This window comes from Dipodomys merriami, unplaced genomic scaffold, assembly GCF_024711535.1.
Source record: "Dipodomys merriami isolate MVZ:Mamm:240054 unplaced genomic scaffold, mDipMer1.0.p SCAF_23, whole genome shotgun sequence".
Lineage (NCBI taxonomy): Eukaryota > Metazoa > Chordata > Mammalia > Rodentia > Heteromyidae > Dipodomys > Dipodomys merriami.
Genome location: NW_027203715.1, coordinates 4,914,555 through 4,937,023, shown reverse-complemented (window position 1 = coordinate 4,937,023; position 22,469 = coordinate 4,914,555). Strand labels below are relative to the sequence as shown.

The 22,469-nt window shown below is 40.8% G+C and overlaps 2 long non-coding RNA genes across 2 annotated transcripts in view; both read right to left on the bottom strand.

Annotated features, from left to right (window-relative positions):
* Positions 1-12,204, bottom strand: part of LOC138835122 (uncharacterized) — a 58,840-nt gene extending 46,636 nt beyond the window's left edge. The window contains exons 1-3 of the long non-coding RNA XR_011374451.1: positions 12,076-12,204; positions 8,167-8,329; positions 6,997-7,081 (exon numbers count right to left, since the gene is read on the bottom strand). This is a non-coding gene — a long non-coding RNA (uncharacterized lncRNA). The remainder of the gene's footprint in view (positions 1-6,996; positions 7,082-8,166; positions 8,330-12,075) is intronic.
* Positions 12,205-14,881: 2,677 nt separating this feature from the next.
* Positions 14,882-21,642, bottom strand: LOC138835123 (uncharacterized). The gene is made up of 3 exons (XR_011374453.1): positions 21,602-21,642; positions 15,236-15,302; positions 14,882-14,975 (listed from the first exon to the last, which is right to left on the bottom strand). It is a non-coding gene; the product is annotated as an uncharacterized lncRNA (long non-coding RNA).
* Positions 21,643-22,469: the final 827 nt, after the last annotated feature.

Genomic DNA, 22,469 nt, shown 5'->3' with positions numbered 1-22,469 from the left:
CTGACTGAGCGCTCTACCAGCCCATCCAGCCCCACTAATTAATTCCCACTCCAGGGTAAGTGACAAGTTTGTCCGAGGTCGGGGTTTCTGATTCCAATATCAGTGGTAAGGCCACCTGAGCCTTTCTGGGCTAACTGAGCCCCACCCTCATCCTCTGACCAAAAACTTGGCCAAGTGCTAGAATTAGCCACTAGAGGCCTACCATGGCCCAAGGACCCCCCTTGGACCAACATAAGGACAGTCTCCACTGGTGGGGCCACCACCTATTCAGGAGCCAACCTGCACTGTAGAGGACACTCTACTGTAGGCAAATGGCTTCAGGTCACTTACCATGGGAAGGACACTAAATTTCTTTACATTAAGGCCACCTGGCCTTGGAGGGCTGTTGGTTCCCCATCAGTTAAATTTGGCCCCAGATTTAAAACTCCACTTCTGAGAGTGCTTGAGCAAGTAGCTCTCTCTCTCTCTCCCCCTCCCCTTAAACTCTCCCTCTTGCCAAAATTACCTGCTTGTAACCTCTTTCACAAGTATTTCATATGCTAAACGCGTTGGTTAAGCCCTGGAAGAATGTAACCAGTAATTGCTTGTTTCTACTCATTAGATAGAAAATGGGTGAGTTTAAGTCTAAACTCACCGAAATAAAGGCCAACAAGTTTGGATATTACCAAAAGTGTATTAATCTTCTCTCTAGCATTGAGCAAGTGGTGGATGTGCCAAATTGGCATCTTGGTACTTCAGCTTGGTACTACCCCTTCCCCCTCCCCTGTCCTGTGGTGCCATTATGCTAGGCCAAGTGTATGTTCCTATTGCCTCCTGTTCACTAGGTTTCTTGTTGGCAAAGTTTTGTATTTTAAACTGACCACATGGTTCCTTCATAATTAGAAAAGTAGTTCCACTAAAATTTCAAAACTTTAAAAGTCTATTTTAAAATCTAAGCATGCTCTATAATCTGTGCACAAACATGTCTGTCTGTGTCTTATTTGACTATATGTAAGTGATTATGGTTTCAAGGTTACTCTGCCTACTAAAAATCTTTGTCAATGGAAGCTGTGAATTAATCTAAATTGCTTTAAAACTTTGTGACCTGATTAAGCCAAAGAAAAAACAGGCAGTTTTAAAAGACCTTGGAAAAGGACTTAAAAAAGACAATGTCCTTTACAAAGTAAATGAAATTGGTAAATAAGTTGGCTGTGAATTATGTCATTCCTATGTCCATCTATGCTAAGAGTTAACTATTGTACACTGACCATGGCTAGTAAACTAATGCTAAGGGTTTCATTCTCTGTTTTCTCCCCTGTGTGCCGATCAACTTCAATTAAGATCAAGGGAGCAGAGTGACTATGCCCAGGCACAGCTGCCTAAACCAGTGGCACCAGCCTGCAAAAGCCAATGTAAACCAGGTCTCTAACCAGTATATGTAGAAATATTGCAGGTTACCAACAGGAGGTGCAACAGTCCATACATGCTGGGAGATGCCACAGTCTCTCTCAGACTCTGGCCTTGCTTCATCTCACATGACCAAAAGCCTGTTAATTAAGGGTAAAACACAAGCCACATTAGATATTTGGTTCTGTAAATGTTAATCGCCAGAAGTTAGACCATACAGGGTGTATGAGCAAAGGATAGAAATTGATTTCTATACTATTTTACAATTGGAGGTAAATTCCTAAAGGTAACTCAGACTGCAGAAAAAAAATATGGCCACTCTTTCTATTCACTGCCCACAGGACAGCCTACAGGCAAAGAATATACAGCCCAGTGTTTCAATGATGCATTTAAATGCAAATTAACATAACTTCACAAAAAGGATTTAATATGACATCCCCCTTGTAAAAATTTGAGAAGTTGTGGGGAGTGGCTGGCCTCCTAGACAAGTTTAAAAGATAAAATTTTCCTAAAGGTTTATTTCAAAGTAAAAAAAATAGGATTATTCAGGTTTGCCCCTAAAGTTTTTTGTAACAGTTGCCGGAAGGCCCACAGTAAAAGATAGGACAAGTTTGTCAAATGTAATTTAATAAGTAAAACCATGCTTATAAAACTACTTCCAATGACCATCTTTGTTGCTTTTAATTGGAGTAAAAGTGACTGTTTGTAAAAAAAAAAAAAAAAAAAAAAAAACTCATTGATCTGTCGTTCGAAGCCAGTCCAGGCACAGGCAGACTAAAGTCCCTGTGAGATTGTCATCTCTAATCTGCCAACAGAGTGCTCAAAGCTGAGTTGTTTTGGAGTTTAAAGTGGCCAAGTGCTAGTCCTTAGCTGGAGAGCTGAGGGACAGCACTCAACCCTGAGTTCAAGTCCAGCGACTGACCAAGGAAAGTGCCAAAGATGTATTTATCCCAACATAAGAGGCACTCCAGGGACCCTGACAATGTTAAAACATTCAGAGGCAATTACAAACAAATGTTTGGATGACAAAAGTGGTATCAGGTCCTGAGTTACTTGAGCTTTGTCTTCCAAAAAATTGATCAAGCCAGAAGGTCATGGAAAGATAAGTTTTTAAACATTCCTATCACCCATGTTGGTGTAACTGGGCAAAACTTTCCAGAGATCTGTGATAGTGGGTAGTAAAAGCTAAGATTGTAGAATGTAAATCCCAAAACCCCTGTATCTGCTCAAAGTCCTAATTGGCAGTAACTTTTGAGCTGGTTAAATTCATCTGTTGAAAAGCTTGTAAAGCTGAGATTATGTTCCTATTGAGATCTGTCTAAAGGCCTACATAGGTAGGCATTCCTCTGCCAGACAGAAAATGCTTTTATAAACCAGGGTGTTAAACAGGCTATGCTGCTGTGGCCCAAGAAAAGGCCTGTACATTTGTTATAGGTTAAATGTTGTCTATAAGCCACTTTAAACAGGCTACCCAGAGGCAGTGGGCTGTACTTAGAGTGCCAATCAGTCTCAGGTTAAAAGCATCTACTGGGCTTTCTTTTAAAAATCTCTGACAAGTAATTGTTAGTCAATTGTTAACAAGTTATAGGTAACCTCCATCTCATTGATCTCCTTGTTGCTTTAACTGGAAATAAAAAGAGCTTTTGTAAGAAAGTTCAAAGCCATCTTGGGCACAAAAAAAATCCTTCTAAAACTCCATCTCCCTACTAATCAGCACAGAACCAGGACTATCCAGCCAAAGGCTGAAAGTGGCATTGTGACTCTAAGTAGTAGAGCATTAGCCTGGAACAGAAGGACTCAGAGACAGTGCCCAGGCCTTGAGTCCAAACCGTAAATGCCAACCGGGACAAGCTATCCCAGCAATGGATGTTGAGACAATGGCCAGGACAAAGTCAGTCCTGACCATGGAAAACCATGGAAAAGAATAAGAGATGATACCCTAAATGGAGTCACTTTATGCTTTATGCATTGTTTCTGGCAAAACTGGAGCTTCAGCTTCCACCCCCACTACAAAGGCAGAGGAGGGGTCCCGCAGAGCAGTGGGGACCTCACAGATGAAGTCCTTCAGGGGAGGGAGCCTCACAGAAGAGGCTGCAAAAAGGAGTATACCTCACTGGGAGGCCGCAGAAGTGAGGGTGCCTCGTGGGGAAGGGCACAGAAGTGAGGGTGCCTTGTGGGGGAGGCCGCAAAAGAGGGGAGGGCCTCACAGGGGAGACTGCAGAGGAGGGGAAACTGCAAAAGCAGTACACAGAGGAGGAGTTTAAACTTAAACTCATCCATACTTTTACCTTCAGTTGCAAGGGAGAGGGAAAGAGGGAGAGGGAAAGAGGGAGAGGGAGAGAGGAAGAGAGGGAGAGAGGGAGAAAGAGAGAGCCAGAGCTATCTGCCCAAGCACTCGCAGAAGTGGAGTTTTAAATTTGGGGCAAAATTTGATTGAAGGGGCTCAGAAGCCCTCCAAGGCCCAGGTGGCCTTAATGTAAAGAAATTTAGTGTCCTTCCCATGGTAACGGACCTGATGCCTTGGGCCTATATTAGAGTGTTCTCCACAGTACAGGTTGGCTCCTAAAGGGGGTGGTGGCCCTGCCAGTGGAGAATGTCTTCATGTTTGTCCATTTGCATTCCTTGGGCCATGGAGGAGGGGTCCTTGGGCCAAGGTAGGCCCCTGGCACTTGGCCAAGGTTTGGCTCTGATGAGGGGAAGGGAGGCTCGGTAAGTCACAGAGGCCCAGGTACCCTTACCACTGAGAAATCAGAATCAGAAACGCAGACCTCAGATAAACTTTTCACTTACCCTGGAGTGGGACTTAATTAGCAGTGTTGGATGGGCTGGTAGAGCGCTCAGTCAGGAGAAAGTTACCTTGGTGGTCCTCTGGTGACTGGCGTATAGGATCTCAGGATAGGTCCCAGGGAAGCTGGTTGAACCTCCTTCCGAAGTGGAGGGACGATCAAACCCACTGGGGAGCCTATCCCCACAGGGGCGACCAATGTAAGAGGATTAGACAAAAATCCATGCAAGGGGACCATGCAGAAGCAGGAAGGCAAAGGAGAAATATTATTACAAGGTTTATTAGAGAAGCGATATTTCCCCCAAGAGGGAGCACATGACCTCCATCACTATCCTGGTAGCAGGAGGATCTGAGGGAAAAGGAAGTGAGGTAGATGGGAGTCCAGGTGGGTCTGGGCAGAGAGAGGGAGGGGCCAGTTGTATGGAGGGAACTCCAGAAATGGGAGGGGACCCAGGTGTAGGTGCTCATACTTCGAGCTCATGACTCTACCTGCTTCTGGGGCCTGGATGAGTTGCCTTAATCTCTTCTAAGTCACTTTACCACATGAGGCTTTTCTGAACTCATACATCACTGCAAATTGCTAACATTCCTCCCTAGCACATCACTAATATATTTTTTCCATCATATATTTATATGTATACATTCCCTACCCTCCCCCAACCCCACACACAAAGGCATAGACCTTCAAAACAAAGCTTTTCTTTTTTTCCTTGCTACAGTGTCTAGAACCTAATAAACTCAATAGATACAAAAGAGTGAGTTGGGTACTAGTGTCACACCTGTAATGCTAGCTATTCAGGAAACTGAGATCTAGAATCACTTTTTCCATTTATTTCCCATTTTCATTAAAATTTAAGCATTAAAGGAACTTTTAAAGAGAATCAAGACTTCCTTTTTTCTGGAGGTTTCCTTCACTCCCTTTCAACCTATGTCCCCCTGGGAGCTTTGGCATCCCAGAAAATCCACAGTCCCTCAGACCCCAGTTAAATTCAGACAGAATCCAGCATTGCCTTTAGTCATGTGGTGGGCAGAGCAGAAAGCATACACCACGTGTGCTACCCAACACCTCAAATCCACACCTGTGCCACTTCCATACTCCCAGCCACATGAGCAGAATTGTGTCACCATCGCTTGCACTGGCATAGGCTTCCATGGTCATCAGGACAGATGTCCTGAGAGTTATTTCATCTGCATAAGGTGACATTTCCTGGGTCCAGGTATATTGCTGATCTGGGAAATCACTGGCATTGGAGCAAGCCAGGGCTGCTGCAACTGCACTGTAGGATGCATCTCTCTGCAGCAAAACCTGAGGCCCTTCCTTCCTAGACACAATGGAGATCCTAGAAAATTCCCTGCTTGTCCCTAGATGAGTCCATGAATATATCCACAGCCCTCATCTGTCAGAAATGAACAAAGAGTACAGAATTGTTCAAGTCATTTTCCTTCTTCACAGAAGGGTGCACTATCATCCTGGCCCCCCAGGGCGAGGCAGCACACCAAATGGGGGGATCCACTTGGTTTTCATCCCAACCTAGGAATGATATTGTCCCTTCTCATGTTGCTAAGGTGTCAGGATCACATCTTTGTAAACAATCGGTTACCAGGGTAATAGGGTCATAGAAGGAAGACAAGTCATTCTAACCATCAGTGGACCATCCCTAGTCAGGAGGCAGTGTACTTTGGGAGGCTATTGCTCAAAAACAAACATCCTTTTTACCTGTTAATGAAACTGCAACTCCACTGCACCTCACCTTTGTCATTACAACAACAACAACAAAAAGAAAAAGAAAAGGGTGTTTTGGACTTTCTTGTCAGGACTGGCTTGAAACCACAATCCTCAGATTTCAACCTTCTGAGTAGTGCCAAGGTTTTTTATGAGACAATTCTCTCAAATTAACCACCAAGAAAGAAGCAAAAAGAAATAAAGAAAAGTCCAGGACTTGAGCTGAGGCTCAACTGGAAGATCATGGACAGTACCCATGCCCTGATTTCAAACCTATGACCAGCACATCATCATCATCATCATCATCATCATGATCATGTGAATAAAAAGACTGTAAGAGCCTATTAAGAATATTAAAATTGAAGGTTGGGAAGTTGGCTCAGTGGTAGAGCTCTTGCCTTGCATGCATGAGGCCCTGGGTTTGATTCCTCAGCACCATATAGCAAAAAAGAAAAAAGCCGGAAGTGGCTCTGTGGCTCAAGTGGTCGAGCGCTAACCTTGAACTGAAGAGCTGAGGGAAAGAGCCCAGACCCAGAGTTCAAGCCCCATGACCAACCACAAAAAAAAGAATATTAAAATTGAGTGAGCCAGGCACTTTTTGGTGGCTGACATGTAATCCCAGTTAGGAGCATGAAATCTCAGGATGGTGGTTAAAAGCCCACCTGGGCAGGAAATTCCATGAGGCTCTAATCTCCAACTAACCAGCAAAAATGCCAGAAGTAGAGCTGTGGTTCAAGTGGTAAAGCAACAGCCTTGAATGAAAAAGCAAAATAACAGTGACCAGGCCCAGATACATAGGGTAGGACTACTAATAATTAATCAATTAAATACAAAACACAAATAAAAATCAGAGTGGAAGATGAGCACAAAAGCCAAGAGAATTGGTGGTTTACACCTGAGCTCAAGCTACACAAAAGACAGAATTTGAAGATATGGGTTCCAAGGCATCCCAGGCAGAAAAGTCCCTTAGGAGATTGTGAGTATGTATCAGGTAGGGGTCTTGAACCCAGGGCTTGAAATAGAAATTCTTTTTTCTTAAAGGTAGCATTCTACCACTTCCTTTCTTTGGGGGATGAAATGGAGATAAGTTTTACGAACTTACCTGCCCGGGCTTTCAACCCCAATCCTCAGATTTCAGTTGCTGATACAGTACTCTTATATTCTATGAGATTTTTATCTTCCATGAACTGCCAAAAAGTAAAAGAAGCCAGAAGTTGATCTGTGTGGCTCAAGCCACAGAGACTGCTTGCTTTGAGGGAAAACGAACAACAAAAACCCTCATACACAGTGGACCTGCCCTGGTTTCAAACCCAGGAAGTGACCAGGCCCTATGTTCAAGCCCTAGGACCACCACCACCAGCAACAAAAGAATGACTCAGGGACAGGGACTAGGCCCTGAATACAAAGCCTAGAAACAGCATTAAAAATAAAAGTAAAACAAATTCAGAAACTGTGGCTAGGCTCCAGAGTTCAAGGTCTAGAACCAGCACCAGGACACACACACACACACACACACACACACACACACACACACACACACACACACACACGAAATGAACAATATAATAAGAAGGCAAAAGAAGAAGAGAGAAGTCAATGAAATATTTTTAAGTAGTGGCTCATGCCTATAATCCTAGCTACTTTGGAAGCTGAAATTTTAGGATTGTGGTTCATAGTCAACCTGGGCAGGAAGCTCCATGACACTAGGTTTTATGTGTGCTAGTCCTGGGGCCTGAACTTGTGCTGTTTTGCACGAGACTAGAACTATTCTACTTCCAAGCTCTTGGTGATTAATTGGAGATGAGAGTCTCAAAAACTTTCCTGCCCTGGCTGGCTTCGAATCACCATCCTCTGATTTTAGAACCTGGCTAATGTCCCTGTCTTCCCATGAGAATCTTTCTTTTTTTTTGGTTGGTCATGGGGCTTGAACTCGGCGTGTACACTGTCCCTAAGCTCTTCAGCTCAAGGCTATTGCTCTACCACTTGAGCCACAGGGCCACTTCAGGTTTTCTGGTGATTTAGTGGAGATAATTGTCTCATGGACTTTCCTTCCCAGTCTGGCTTTGAACTGCAATCCTCAGATCTCACCCTCCTGAGTAGCTAGGATTACAGGTGTAAGCCACTGGCACTCAGCTTTTTTTTTCTTTTCTTTTTTCTTTTTTGTGGGTTGTGGGGCCTGAACTCCAGCTCTGGATGGTGTCCCTTAGCTCTTCAGCTCAAGGCAAGTACTTTACCACTGAGCCACTTCCCAGCTCCTCCATAAGAAACTTACCCCTTATGAATCACCAAATTTGTTTTACAAAGCCAGATGTTGAAATGTGGCTTAAGTTTTGGAGCCTGCCAGCCTTGCTCAGGACACGGGAGAGAGACTCCAGCACAGTGACCTTGCCCTGATTTCAGGTTTAGGAAGAGTCACCACTCCCTGTGTTCCAGCCCTAGGACCAGAACCAAATAAATAAATAACTCCCACATTTTCACTGTATTTGATGTTGGGGTAATTTGTGAAGGTGAAGGGAAAAAACAAATTGTTTAAATAGGGATACAGCTAGACATATTGCAACAATGAGATGTACAAGAAATTATTTCAAAAAATGAACTTTACAACTTTTGCCTGGTGGGGGTCGTAGAGAACATTATATAAACAAAGCCATTCATGCAGCTGTTGCTCAAGCTGTTAAAGTATGCTAAACTTGAGAATAAACAATACAAAAAATGCTTCATTCACAATGGCCCTGCCCTGACTTCAAGCCTCAGGAGAGTGGCCATGTCATGAGTTGAAGCCCTAGCAACAAAAATGAAAATAAATAAATAAATAAAGCCACAACTTTATCTGTGGCTCAAGCCATAGAGACTGCTAGTCTTGAGAAAGAAAATGGAAAAACCTCAGACACAGTGGCTCTGCCCTGATTTTATGACTAGCAAAAGCTAAGGCCCTATGTTCAAGCCCTAGGACCAGCAATGAAGAAAAAAAATACAGCAACAACAAAAACTCAGCAAAAATGCCCAAGTCCTGAGTACAAACCATAAGAGCATCACCTAAAATAAATGCAGAAAGAAAGAAAAATACATAAAGAGCCACAATTTGAACTGTCTTGAGGTGGGAAGCCTACTAGTCTTGAGAAAAAATTAGGAATAATGACCAGGCCTGGAGTTCAAGTACTATAACAAGCTCAAAAAAAAATCTGTTGAGATCCAAAAGGAGTCTCTCAACATGAAGATAGGCTTGACTATCTCACTGGAACATCTTGTGGCTGAGTTTACAGAACCACTCTCAGAAATCCGACCCTTTCATCCTGCCTTATGCAAACATCCTGCAGCTGCTAATGACCACCCTTTCACCCTGCCCTACGCAAACATCCTGCAGCTGCTATGGCCAATGAAAAAGCTTCCTTAATGGCCAATTTAAAAGCTTCCTTATTCCAAGCATATAAATACCCCTGTGTGAAAAATAAAAATTTGCAGCTTGATCAGAATCCCTGTCTTGCTGTCATTCTTCATGTCTCTTGTCCCTTCATTCCTTCTCGTTTAGGTTCATCGCCCTCATTGACGTCCTGCAGGTTGGGACAAAAATCCACAAAAAAAACTTCAAAACAAAAACCTCAGAAACAGTGGCTAGCCCTAATAATAAGCTGGATGACCCAAACTTATGAAAAAGTGAAAAAGAATAATAAATTAATGAAAAGAAGGACAAAAATATTAGAGCCAATTCAAGATTTTAAAAATATGGTTCACACCTATAATCCTACCTGCTCAGATAGCTGAAATCTGAGCATTTGTGGTTTGAATCCAGCCTGGGCAGGAAAGTAAATGAGAATTCTTTTCATTTATGCTACTCCTAGGCTAAAACTTGAGTTTTACTCAAGGGTAGAGCTCTACTGCTTCCTACCTGTTGCTGGTTAATTGGTGAAAAACATCTCATTGATTTTCATGCCTAGAATGGCTTTGAACCTTGGCTCTCAACTTTCTTATTTTTTCCTTATTTATTTATTTTATTTTATTTTTATTTTTTGTGAACACACTGTACAGAGGGGTTACAATTACATGGGCAGGTTAATGTGTACATTTCTTATCAAGCATTGCAGCCTCCTCCTTTGTTTACACTTAACATCCCTTCCCAGCCTCCCCCCCATCTGCCCACCCAATCCTCCCCGCTATCCCCCCCACCAACATTGTAAAGCTCGTTTTCGACATGACAATTTGTACTTCTCATTGTTGCAACAGGTCTACCTGTATCCTTAAACGACTTGTTTTTTCCCATCTCCTACACAAGTTATACTGACATCAAATATAGTAAAAGCAGGGTTATACTGTGGGGGAGGGACATACAAAGCTACAAAGAGATAATCTTATAAATGCGTTAGAAACAAATGCATGAAAGGAAAAAAAAACATTTGAATACATATCTAAGGATTCATTTTCCTAACATCACATTATCTGACCTTTTCCGCTTGACTCATACATATACTAGATATTGCAAATAAGGGAAACCATGGGACCTATGCTTCTTTGGGCCTGGCTTACTTCACTTAATATAATTTTTTCCAAACCTTTCCATTTCCTAACAAATGGGGAAATGTCATTCTTTCTGATGGAGGCATAGAATTCCATTGTGTATATATACCACATTTTCTTGATCCATTCATCTACTGAGGGGCATCTGGGTTGGTTGCATATCTTAGCTATGGTAAATAATGCTGCAATAAACATAGTTGTGCTAGTAGCTTTAGTGTGGTCTTGTTTGTAAACATTTGGGTAAATGCCCAAAAATGGGATTGCTCGGTCATAGGGGAGCTCTATGTGAAGTCTTTTGAGGAACCTCCATACTGCTTTCCAAAGTGGTTGAACAAGTTTACATTCCCACGAACAATGAAGTAAGGTTTCCTTCTTTCCACATCCCCTCCAGCATCTGTTGTTGTTAGAGTTCTTGATTTTAGCCATTCTAACTAGAGTGAGGTTGTATCTCAATGTTGTTTTGATTTGCATTTCTTTTATGGTAGGGAGGTTGAGCATTTCTTCATGTGTCTATTGGCCATCCTTCTTTCTTCTTCAGAGAAGTTTCTCTTTAAGTCTTTAGCCCACTTATTTATTGGGCAGTTGTTTCTTTGAGGATTTGTTGTTGGGGGATTTAATTTTTTGAGTTCCAAGTATATTTTAGATATGAGACCCTTGTCTGTTGTATGGCTAGTGAAGATCTTCTCCCAATCCGTGGGCTTTCTATTGATCTTGCTAGCTATGTCCTTTGCCATGCAGAAGCTCTGCAACTTCATGCAATCCCATTTGTCCCACCTTTCTTTGATTTGTTGTGTTTCCGGGTCTCTATTCAGAAAATTTTGGCCTGAGCCGAGGAGACCTAGGGTTTCTCCTATTCCATCCTGTAATATTTTCAAAGTGTGTACTTTGACTTCCAGGTCTTTGATCCATTTGGAGTTGATTCTGGTGCAAGGTGATATATAAGGATCTAGCTTTAGTTTTCTACAAGTAGTTAACCAATTTTACCAGCACCATTTACTGAAGAGGCTGTCTTTCTTCCATTCTATTGTTTTAGCTCCCTTATCGAAGATTAGATGTCTATAGGTCTGTAGGTTCATTTCTGGGTTTTCAATTCTATTCCATTGGTCCTGATGTCTGTTCTTATGCCAATACCAAGCTGTCTGGATAGTCATCTTGGCTTCCTGTAGTACTTTTTTCTTTCTGTATTTTTTGACTGTTGTGTGGCTTGGACTCAGGACTTTTGTGCTGTCCCTGAGCCTCTTTGTACTCAAGCCTTGTCCTCTACCATTTGTGCCTTAGCGCCACTTCTGGGTTTTGAGTGCTTAATTGGACATAAGAATCTCACAAGGACTTTTCTGTCTGGGCTGGCTTCCAACTGAGGTCCTCAGATCTCAGCCTCCTGAGTAGTTAGAGCCATAGGACACTTATCTCACTTGTTAGGTTTTAAGAAAAGAGATAGCCGAGTAAGAACAGCACCATGCACGTGCTATTCAGGTAAGGGGTAGTTTTATTCAGTAGACCTGCTGGGACCAGGCAAGGTTGGCACTCCACATGGCTGGGAAAGGCCTTCGAATGAGAGAGAGCTGGGAAAGAGAGGAAAGAGAGAGGAAAGAGCTAGAAAAAAGCAGAGAGAGCAGAGAGAGCAGAGAGAGAGCAGAGAGAGAGTGTCTGGGCCTGGGCTAGGCCTTACCTAGGGTACGTGCAGAGAAAGGTGTGGCCACATCAAATTCAGATATGACCTCAGTGGATGCAAATGTGACTTCTTCCAGGTGTCCCAGTTGCCTAGGTAATGCAGTTACTGGATGGAGACTTTGCTGTGAGGAGGGTGGAGTCTGCTCGCCATCCAGGAGCGGACCTTACAATATTAACCACCAAAAAAAAAAAAAAAAAAAAAAAAGATGAGCTATGGCTCAACTTGTAAAACTTCCATCCTAGATGGGGAAAAAGCCCAACACCTCAAGAAGACTGGCAGGTCAAGCCCTAGGATCACCATAAAAAAATGAAAACCAGGGCTGGGAAGGTGGCTCAGTGGTAGAGGGCTTGCTTGCTTTGGATGCATGAGGCCCTGGTTCGATTTCTCAACAACACATAAGCAGAAAAAAAAGCTGCAAGTGGTGTTGTGGCTCAAATGGTAGAGGACTTGGAGCTGAAATGCTGAGGGATAGCACCCAGGCCCAGAGTTCAAGCCCCATGACCAGCCAAAATAAATAAATAAATAAAAGCCAAATACAAAGAAATAAAAACAACAACCAAAAATAAAAAGGAAGAGTTGTGCACTGGCTAAAGATGTAGTGCCTGCTAACTTGGGGGGGGGGGGGAGAAAGCATGGAGACTGGAGACTGGCCAGGCCACTTTGAAGCCCTGGATTAACACAAAGAATAAAAACATAAAAAGGCAGAAAGTGAGCTTTGGCTCAAATAGACTATCAGCTTTAAATCAAAAACAAAAACTAAACAACACTGACCAGGCCATGTGTTCAAGCCCTAGGTCCAGAACCAAAACATAAGAAAAACCTAGCCAGATGCCAAAGGGTCACACCAGTAATCCTAGCTACTCATACTCAGGAGGCTGAGTTTTGTGGATCACAGTTTGATGCAAGGAAGGAAAGTCCGAGAAACATAATAGACTACTCAGAAAAAGCTGGAAGTGCTGCTGTGGCTGACGTGGTAGAGTGTTAGCCTTGAGCAAAAGAAGCTCAGGGACAGGGCCCAGGCAGAAGAGTTCAAGCCCCAAGGTCGGCAAAAAGGAACAAAGAAAAAAGAAAGTGAGTAATTAAGCTGTGGCTCAAGGTATGAAGCCTGCTAGCCTGGAGAAAAAAGGTAAAAAATGTAAACAAAAGTATTAAAAAATTATTCCCAGAACCACATGCTCCAGTGCACATTTCCCTACATCCTTAGTGTGCAGACAACCAGGCCAATGCCCCTGCTATACCCTGTATCTCTATGCCAAAAATTTCAATTATTTGAAAACTGCCTTCTGAGAATTGCCACATAGGGACCACATTGAGAATTATTGACCTCAAAAATATTTATTAACATGATTTCTTTTATTCTTGTGATTTTTCTATGTCCTCATCATTACTTCCCTAGCACCTAGCAAATTACCTAGTATAAAAATATAGAAACATATCTGCTTATTGAACATCTACATGTATATTTGGGATAATAAGCTAGTTTATATAGGGTCATCAACACTGAGCAATTTTTACAATGGGCCTCATACTTTGTAAAAAACAAAAACAAAAACAAATAACACAATTTAACCCTCAAGAACTCTACATTTGCTAGTCAGCAGTCACTCATACCTCTCATCCTAGCTACTAAATGGAAGCAGGTGCTTGTGTTGTTAAAAATAGTAATGTTATAAAGGAAAAGCAGAGAATTATTATAGACTATAGGAGATCAAGTATACACAACTATATATAATTCATGATCATGTACTGGTATTAGGACTGGAGAAAAAAATGAGAGGGCAGAATTGAGCCAATTGTCAAGAGGGAAATATAGACAAAGATTAAGCAAAAGTATGGCATTGTGATTAATTTACTGAAGCCGGTAACTACTGTGGCTATGTAATAACGGGACATTTTTATCCTGAGGAGAGCAAGATTAAAATATGTAGGAATAGAGGACTATGATATATACAAGTTAATCTCAAATGTATGTCCACAAAGAGAACATACACACAAATAAGTGATTAAGCGAAAGAAGGAAATGTTAACTATAGTGAATTTTCATAAAAAGCACACAAATACTGTTTATATTCTTTTTATGACTTTTCTTAAATTTGACCATTTTTAAACAATACTAGATTGAATAGTGAAGAGATGCACTTGAACTGCAGAAGATGAGTTCCTGAGGAGTGTTCTGAGAGGGTTTCATGGAGAAAGCAAACATTAGGGGATAAGAATAAAAGATCAAGTGTTACCATATGAAAAATTATGGAAATCCAAACATTCAGACTACAACAATAAAGTACCAAGAGTAAGAAAGTTCACAGACACAGAAAATAACTCAGGGCTACTGTGGGTTGAGGTAAGGCAAGAGGCATGAATGGTTTAATGGCCCAAAATTTCTGTTGAGGGTGATGGATATGTTTGGGATAAGATAAAGGTGATGGTTCTACAATACTGGAAATGTACTGAATGTCACTGAATTGTGGTTATAATAATAAATGTTATTACTATTTCCCTATAAAGAAAGAAATCATCCCATTTTAGAGGCTACTGTTTCCAGGAAACTCTCTGACATTATATACTCACAGGAAACTGTACTCTTTTTTTCTTACATTCAGTAGATTTTAAACATGTATTTCTTTATGTTTTTTTTTTCTTTTTGAGTTATAACCCTGCTAGCACAGGCTGGCCTGGAACTTTCTGCTACTTTGTTGCTTGAGGAATGTCTTTCTTTTACCCAAGACATTCCATAACAAAATTTATTTTCTAATAACAACAACAACCAAAAAGGTCAAGTATTAGGGTCCTTACCCTAGGACTTAGGAGCAAACAGGACATCCTGATTATATCAGTTCCCTCTGTCCAGAGAGCATTGTGTGCCTGGGGCGTACTGGTTTACAGAATGTCTCCTGAGCCTGGGAAAGACAGGGATAAAAGGAAAAAGCATCCCATGTCCTGTGCATGAGCAGGCAATGGAATATATGTTGTATTAAATATTTCTCTGGATATAGAACCTCCCTGCCCACTCTGACCTTGGATATGCACATAGCTCACAAGTCACCAACAAAGAGCAAGGCTTTCGCTCTTACTTCCATATTGTAAATGGTTACTATCTCAGTTTTTATTCACTGAAGTGTCACAAATGAATCACAATCACCAAGAAGTAATAACTTACCCTGGCCAGTTTGTCTGGTTTGCAGGAGATGTGTTGGTAAAAACATCTGTTATCTCTTCAGAAAAATCTTCATCCCATGAAAAAAAATAAAGTTTTACATGAAAAACATTCCAGAAAAACTGCTGAGGATCACAAGAAAGGTGAGAAGGAAGAGGAGTGAATGCAGCAGAAGTATTCATAACAATTTAATGAGCATGGAATATGAGTGCTTATAGAATTTTTTCCTTTCCTTCTCAAGTTTTTATGATGCATTGTTATCATTATCCAGTCTTTTACTATTAAACTTAAATGTCCAATTAAGACAAACATTTCTGAGACTTTTCTTCCACCACTGGTTAAGCTGAAGCTACAGGCGTTAGGGATAATAATAATCACTCGGCCTTCTGAGATTTCTGGGCAGACTTTGTGGCCTTGCCAGCTCCAGCAGACTTCTTGTCCACAGCTTTGATGCCACACAGCAACTGTCTCCTATCACAAACAGCAAGATGACCCAAAGGAGGATAGTCAGAGAAGCTCTCCACATACACAAGGCTTGCTGGAACCATATGAACCATGACAGCATCACTAGACTTCAGGAATTTAGGACTAGCTTCCAACTTCTTACAAGATCTCTGTTCAAGTTTCTCTTTCCACTCAGTAAACTTGCAAGCAATTTAAGCTGAATGACAATCCAGGACAGAGGCATAGTTAGCACTGATTTGGCCTGGATGGTTCAGGAAGTTCACCTGAGCAGTGAAGCTAAATGCTTCCTTGGGATCATTCTTGTTGTCATCACCCACGTTGCCACACCAAACATCTTTGGCTGACATGCTTATAGAATTTTTTTGTGTATAGTATGTCGATAGATGTTCTTAATGGGCTTATAAGAGAGGTGGGCATTATCACACGTTGGCAATAAAGATAATGAAGGCTGGAAGAGGTCAAGAATTTCCACAAGATTTCTTAGCAAAGGTTAGGAGTTAAACCTTGGCCTCCACTCTCAATGCTCTTTGTGTCACATTACAGAAGAATGAATGGAGAGTATGAAGCAGATATTGTATAAAGTAAATGGAATTCATGGCTGGGAATGTGGCTTAGTAGTAGAGTGTTTGCCTAGCATGCATGAAGCCCTGGGTTTGATTCCTCAGTACCACACAAACAGAAAGAGACAGAAGTGACCTTGTGGCACAAATGGTAGAGCACTAGCCTTCAGCACAAAGAGGCTCAGGAACAGAACCCAGGCCCTGAGTTCAAGCCCCAGGACCAGAAAAAAAAGAAAGGAAAAGAATTTAAAAAATGGAATTCAAGTTATGGGAAGAGTTTCAGGCAGAGAAAATGAGTGCCAAGATTAGGGGTTGAAAGCATAGCAGGAAGTTTAGTATGATCACAGCATTTAATGTAAACAAAGGAAAAAAGCAACAAAGTAGGATCCAGCAAAGACTGGGCCTTTACACCCTAGTAAGATTTCAAAGATTCTAACGAAGAGATGAGGAACCACTGAATGATTTTTAGAACAGAGACAAGTATGATCAAATTTAAATCAAAGGAAGATAATTTTAGTGGCTGAGTAGAGAACTGATCAGCACTAATCTAGGAACAAAAAAGGAAGTAAAATTGAGGGAATAATCCATGATCCAAGTGAGCAAGGTGATGTTTAAATCAGCGGTAGAAAGGATTAATGTTGGAAGGGTGCTAAGGAAAATGTTATCTTGATGATGGGAAAACAGAACACCTCACTGAAGAAACATGCAAACATATGGGTAAGTCAAGAGCAAACTATAATCAAGACAGCCAAACATACTGTCAGGAAATATTCCTTCTCTCTTTACACAAATAAATCCTATCCATTCACTCACTTTGAGACCAGCCTAAGGTTTTAGCCTTTAGAATCTATATAATTTTTAATCAGCAGTCTATAGCTTAAAGGGCAAATTGTTACTGCTTTATCTGACCATTGTCCCCAAAATTTCCCGGGATTGGCGGGAAGAATGTATCATAGCTCATTTGTGCCTCTCCCTTGGCATTTAAGAGAAAGAATTAAAATGACTTAGCAATCCCAAGTATAAGATGGATTGTGAAGCTGATCTCATTAATACCATCCTTACCAATGTAACTCATTTAAACAACATTTAACTATATCCTAATATGAATAAAAATCTAAAACCTGACTCGTAGGTTGTCATCCAACTAAATCCTACTGGGTGCAAGAAATTAATCTGAAAATATAATGACATACCTATATCACAAAATATTGACAAAATGATCCAATAGCATGCAGAATTTTTTTCACTTATATTTATCTCATTCTGTTCTAAAAAATTATTTAGTGTGTACTTAGAATGTAAATAATATTCCAATATATACATTTAATTTACAATGTTCAGATATAAAATGTATTATGTTTGAGTGTTAATAAACTTATTTTTGGTAAGTGTTGTGAACAAAATGAGGCAGGTCACTGCTGTGGCTCATGCCTGTAAACCTAGCTATTTGAGAGGTTGAGAATGGAGGATTATAATTTGAGGTCAGCCTTGGCAGCACAGTTTGTGAGATCCCTTCTCAGCCATAGCCTGTTATATTAGTATGTGCTCATCCTCCTACACTAATGTGAGAGTCCAAAATTAAGAGGATCTCAGTTCCAGCCCAGCCTGGGCAGAAAATTTTAGGAGATTCCATCTCAACAGAGAGGCTGGACACACTGGCAAGTGTCTGTGATCCTAACAATGACAGGAAGATGAAATCGGTAATTGTAGTTCAGGCATGCATCCAGGCAGGAAACCATACTCTCCCTGAAAATAGTCAAGGGAAAGCAGGGCCCAAGGCATGGCTCAGTGGTAGAGTGTCTGCTTACTAAGTTTGAGTGAGCTGAGCTCAAACCCCAGTACCATCATAACAAAGTAAAACAATGGTGGAAGATCACTACCAAATACTTTCCACAGAATTAAGTATATATTGGGCAGGATTGTGGCCCAGTATTAGGCTAGGGGTGTAACTCCATGGTAGAGTACTTGCCTGAGGCTTTGCATTTGGTGACTGGCATTGAGATGAGGAGAAGTTGCATCAAAAGTATGTAGGATGGTGCTGGTGGCTCACGACTATAATCAGCTACTCAGGAGGCTGAGACCTGGAGGATGGACGTTTAAAGCCAGCCAGGCAGAAAATTCTGTTTAGATCTATCTCCACTTAGCAAGAAAAAGACAGACTGGTGTCGTGGTTCAGATTAGTAAGACATCAGCTGAGTTCAAGCTGTGGTCCTGGCACCAAAAACAACAATAACAAAATAAATAAATAAAGGAATAAAGTGTGGGCTTTGGAGGGACTTTGGAAAAAGGAAGGACTCTCCCAAAATCGGAAGACATATTCTTAGGCAAAGGGATGGCAAGGACCAAAAATGCTGATAGAAAAAGATGACCAACACTACCGCAACAGCAGGTTCCTACATTTATCCCCCGTCAGCTACATCCATTTTTTCAGTACTTCATTGAGATATCATTAAATGCCAACATCACTGCTGAATTCTCAACAAATATCACTGAGGAGGGCTGGCACAGAGTGAGAGGAGTTGGGCAGGAGTCTCTTTTCAGAGTCATTTCTGGTGAATATATTAGACAAAAATCCAACTGTTTAGAAAATCCCTCAGAGTCCTCTGAATGGTATTTAAAGTTCAGGATTCCCATTCCTACACCAAACAGATGCTGATTACATGAACAAATGCAGTTAATTGCACAAAAAAGTTTATAAATAACACAACTGTCATATTGAGGACTGATTAGAAAGAATGCAACTATCTAAACACATCATAATGGCTTTATGTGTTTCCTAAGTTAAGACTTCTAAAAAGCAGATTTTTAATCTATTATATCTTTGGAATCATTAAAATAATTACCATCCCTTGCTTATGACTATTATGCCACTTATTGAATACATTATTTCATTTTTGTTTTGTTTTGTTTTGTTTTTGCCAGTCTCGGGGTCTGAACTCTGGGCCTGGGCACTGTCCCTCAGCTCTTCAGCTCTTCAGCTCAAGGCTAGTGCTCTACCACTTGAGCCACAGTGCCACGTCTGGCTTTTTCTGCTTATGTGGTACTGAGGAATCGAACCCAAGGCCTCATGCATGCAAGGCAAGCACTCTACCACTGAGACACCTTCCCAGCCTCTGAATAAAGTATTTCATTTAGTACTTATTTTAACAACCTGTAAGGAATTAGATTGGGTTACCTTACAGATGAGAAAAGAGCTCAGTATCATAGGTCACATGGCTTTAATAAAAGACAGATCTTTATTTTGACTCAGTGGATAACTCCAAAGCCCATGATAGTTAAATGCCATCTCAATACTTCAGAAGAACATTAAGAACTTATGTTCAAAAAATCTTTTTTTCTTTTTTTGTGCAAGTCCTAGGGCAAGAACTCAGGGTGTGGGTGCTGTCCCTGAGCTTCTTCAGCTCAAATCTAACACTCTATCACTTGAGCTACAGCTCCACTTTGGGCTTTTGGTAGTTATCTGGGGATCAGGGTCTCACAGACTTTGCTGGTGAGCTGGCTTTAAACCCAGATCCGAGGTCTCAGTTTCCTGAGTATCTAGGTTTACAGGTGTGAGCCACCAGTACCTGGTCAGAAAACATTTTCTAATCAGGAATCAAGCTTTTACATAGACTAAGGAATCATTTATTAGTAAGATGTTATACAATTATCTAGTCTGACTTCTTAAACACGATGCTGAAGACAACAAACAAAAAAGAAAATGTCCCAGTCTGCATAAAATCCATACTAAAGGAGTAAGAAAAGTTTCTCACTGAGAAATATTTGCTTTGTAGAAAACTTGAAGACTAGTTATTTTACAGTTGATGAGAAATAGAAAAAAATCAAATGAGGTTTAGAGATATCAGTGGCAAGCACACTGACAGTTCAAAGAAGTAAAACAGAGAGCCATCTTTAAAAGCACTGACATTTGGAAAATTTTAATCTGGCAGCTCTCAAACATGCTCGTCTCAGGACCTCTTAATACTCTTAAATTTTGAGAGCTCCCAAAGAGCTAATTAAAAAGGTAAGGTGGCTCAGTGGTAGAGTGCTTGCCTTGCATGCATGAGGTCCTGGGTTCGATTCCTCGGCACCACATAAGTAGAAAAAGCCAGAGGTGGCACTGTGGCTCAAGTGAGAGAGCGCTAGCCTTGAGCTGAAGAGCTGAGGGACAGTGCCCAGACCCAGAGTTTAGGCCCCGCAACCGACAAAAAAAAATGTAAGTAGAGCCAGGAACTGGTGGCTCTCACCAGTAATCCTGGCTACACACTCAGGAGACTGAGATCTATAGATTGCTATTAAAAGGTAGCTGGAGCAGGAAAGTCAATGAGATTCTTATCTCCAATAAACCACTCAGAAAACAAAACAAAACAAACCCAGAAGTACAACTATAACTCAAGTGGTAGACTGCAGCTCCGGATCAATGCCTAAGTGCTGAATTCAAGCCCCAGGACTGGCACAAAAATAAATAAATTAAATAAAAAATAGGGGATACACATGCATTAGCATGTGCACGCACACACACGAGAGAAACAGACAGATATGTTAAAAAGTAGAACTCAGCTAATGAGCAAAGCATCAGGTATTGAGTCCTAGTTTCACAACCCAAACAAAAGAAAATTTAGAACTCAAGTGCTTATGGTAGTTTTGTAAACTTAAGAACAAAAACACTGGGGATAGGAAGGTGGCTCAGTGGTAGAGTGTTTGTCTTGTATGCATGAGGTCTTGAGTTCAATTACTGAGCACCACATAAGCAGAAAAAGTTGTAAGTGGCGCTGTGGCTCAAGTGGTAGAATACTAGCACTGAGCTAAAGAGCTGAGGGTCAGCACCCAAGCCCAGAGTTTACTCCCCACAACTCACCAAAAAGAAAGAAAAAGAAAGAAAAGAAACACTACTTATTAATATATGCTTATTGAAAAACACTGTATTTTCCAAAAAAGGTAAAATTTCAGCAGAATAGTCCCATTATTTTACATCTTTAATAAATCTCTTCATCCTTTAGCCTAATGAAAGACACCTGTATTCTCTCATCTGCTTTTATACTGTCTGTTGGGTTATGTTGTTTCAAGTATATGCAGAAAAACTACCTTACAAAGTCACTTAGTTAGAAAAGGAAGAAGTATTTTAGTTGCCTTCTCAGATTATCAATAAAGCTAATGCTGGCATACTCCTTAATATTACACTAAAACTCAACTAGTGGTCATCTCTTAAAATTTAGTTGTAATGAGATACATAGCAATGAGCCTGAAGCTATACCATAAGATTTTCTGCTTGGATGTATTAAATTAAAATCAATTAGTCTTTTCTTTTCTTTTGCCTGTACATGATTTGCTAACATCACACATTAAATAATGGGAAAATACTCACACTGAGTCACACAAATCTTCCAAATGCTGACCAACTGTCCTGAAATCAATGAATATAGCTGTTATTATCAACACAGAGCTACAAAGCTCAACAGAGCAATAAATACATTCTACAAAATTGAAACTTAGTTTGAATGTGTATCATGACTCATACATCGTTGCTTTTCTCGTTGTAAAGGCTCATTTCATTCACTTTTAAGAAATGTTCACCAAATAAAATTCTAGTCTCTATGACCACTTGTATACTTCAGAGTGAAAATGTCATTCCATGGCAAAGTAAATAGTTCATTTAAACACTACAAATGGGCTAGGCACTGGTGGCTCATGCTTGTAATCCTAGCTACTGAGGAAATTAAGATCTAAGGATCATGGGTCAAAGCCAGTCCAGGCAGAAAAGTCTGTGAGACTCTTATCTCCAATAAACTACTCAGAAGAAGCCAGAAGTGGTGCAGTGGTTCAAGTGGTAGAGCACTACCCATGAGCAAAAAGCTTAGGGCAACATCCAAGCCCTGAGTTCAAATCCTTGGACCAGCTTTAAAAAAAAGACAAAACTTAGTTCATTGGATTCCACTTTCTTAAAATAGCCAATTAGCAGAGAATATGTCTTAGAAATATATCTAATTAAATGTTAAAATTAAACAACCCTTAAGATTCATTTGTCCAGAAATTACATTTTATACTAACTGCCACATTACCTAATTACTATAAAAAATGAACAGCTTCAACATTCATATTTTCTAAGAGATACAGGCTTTAAATTGTGGAGGCAGGGAGGGGGAAGAGTGCCACTCACGTTTTAGGTACTACCAAATTTTCTGCCTCAATTCAAGATGGAATTAAGGATCCCACAAGTCATGAGGCACAGATGA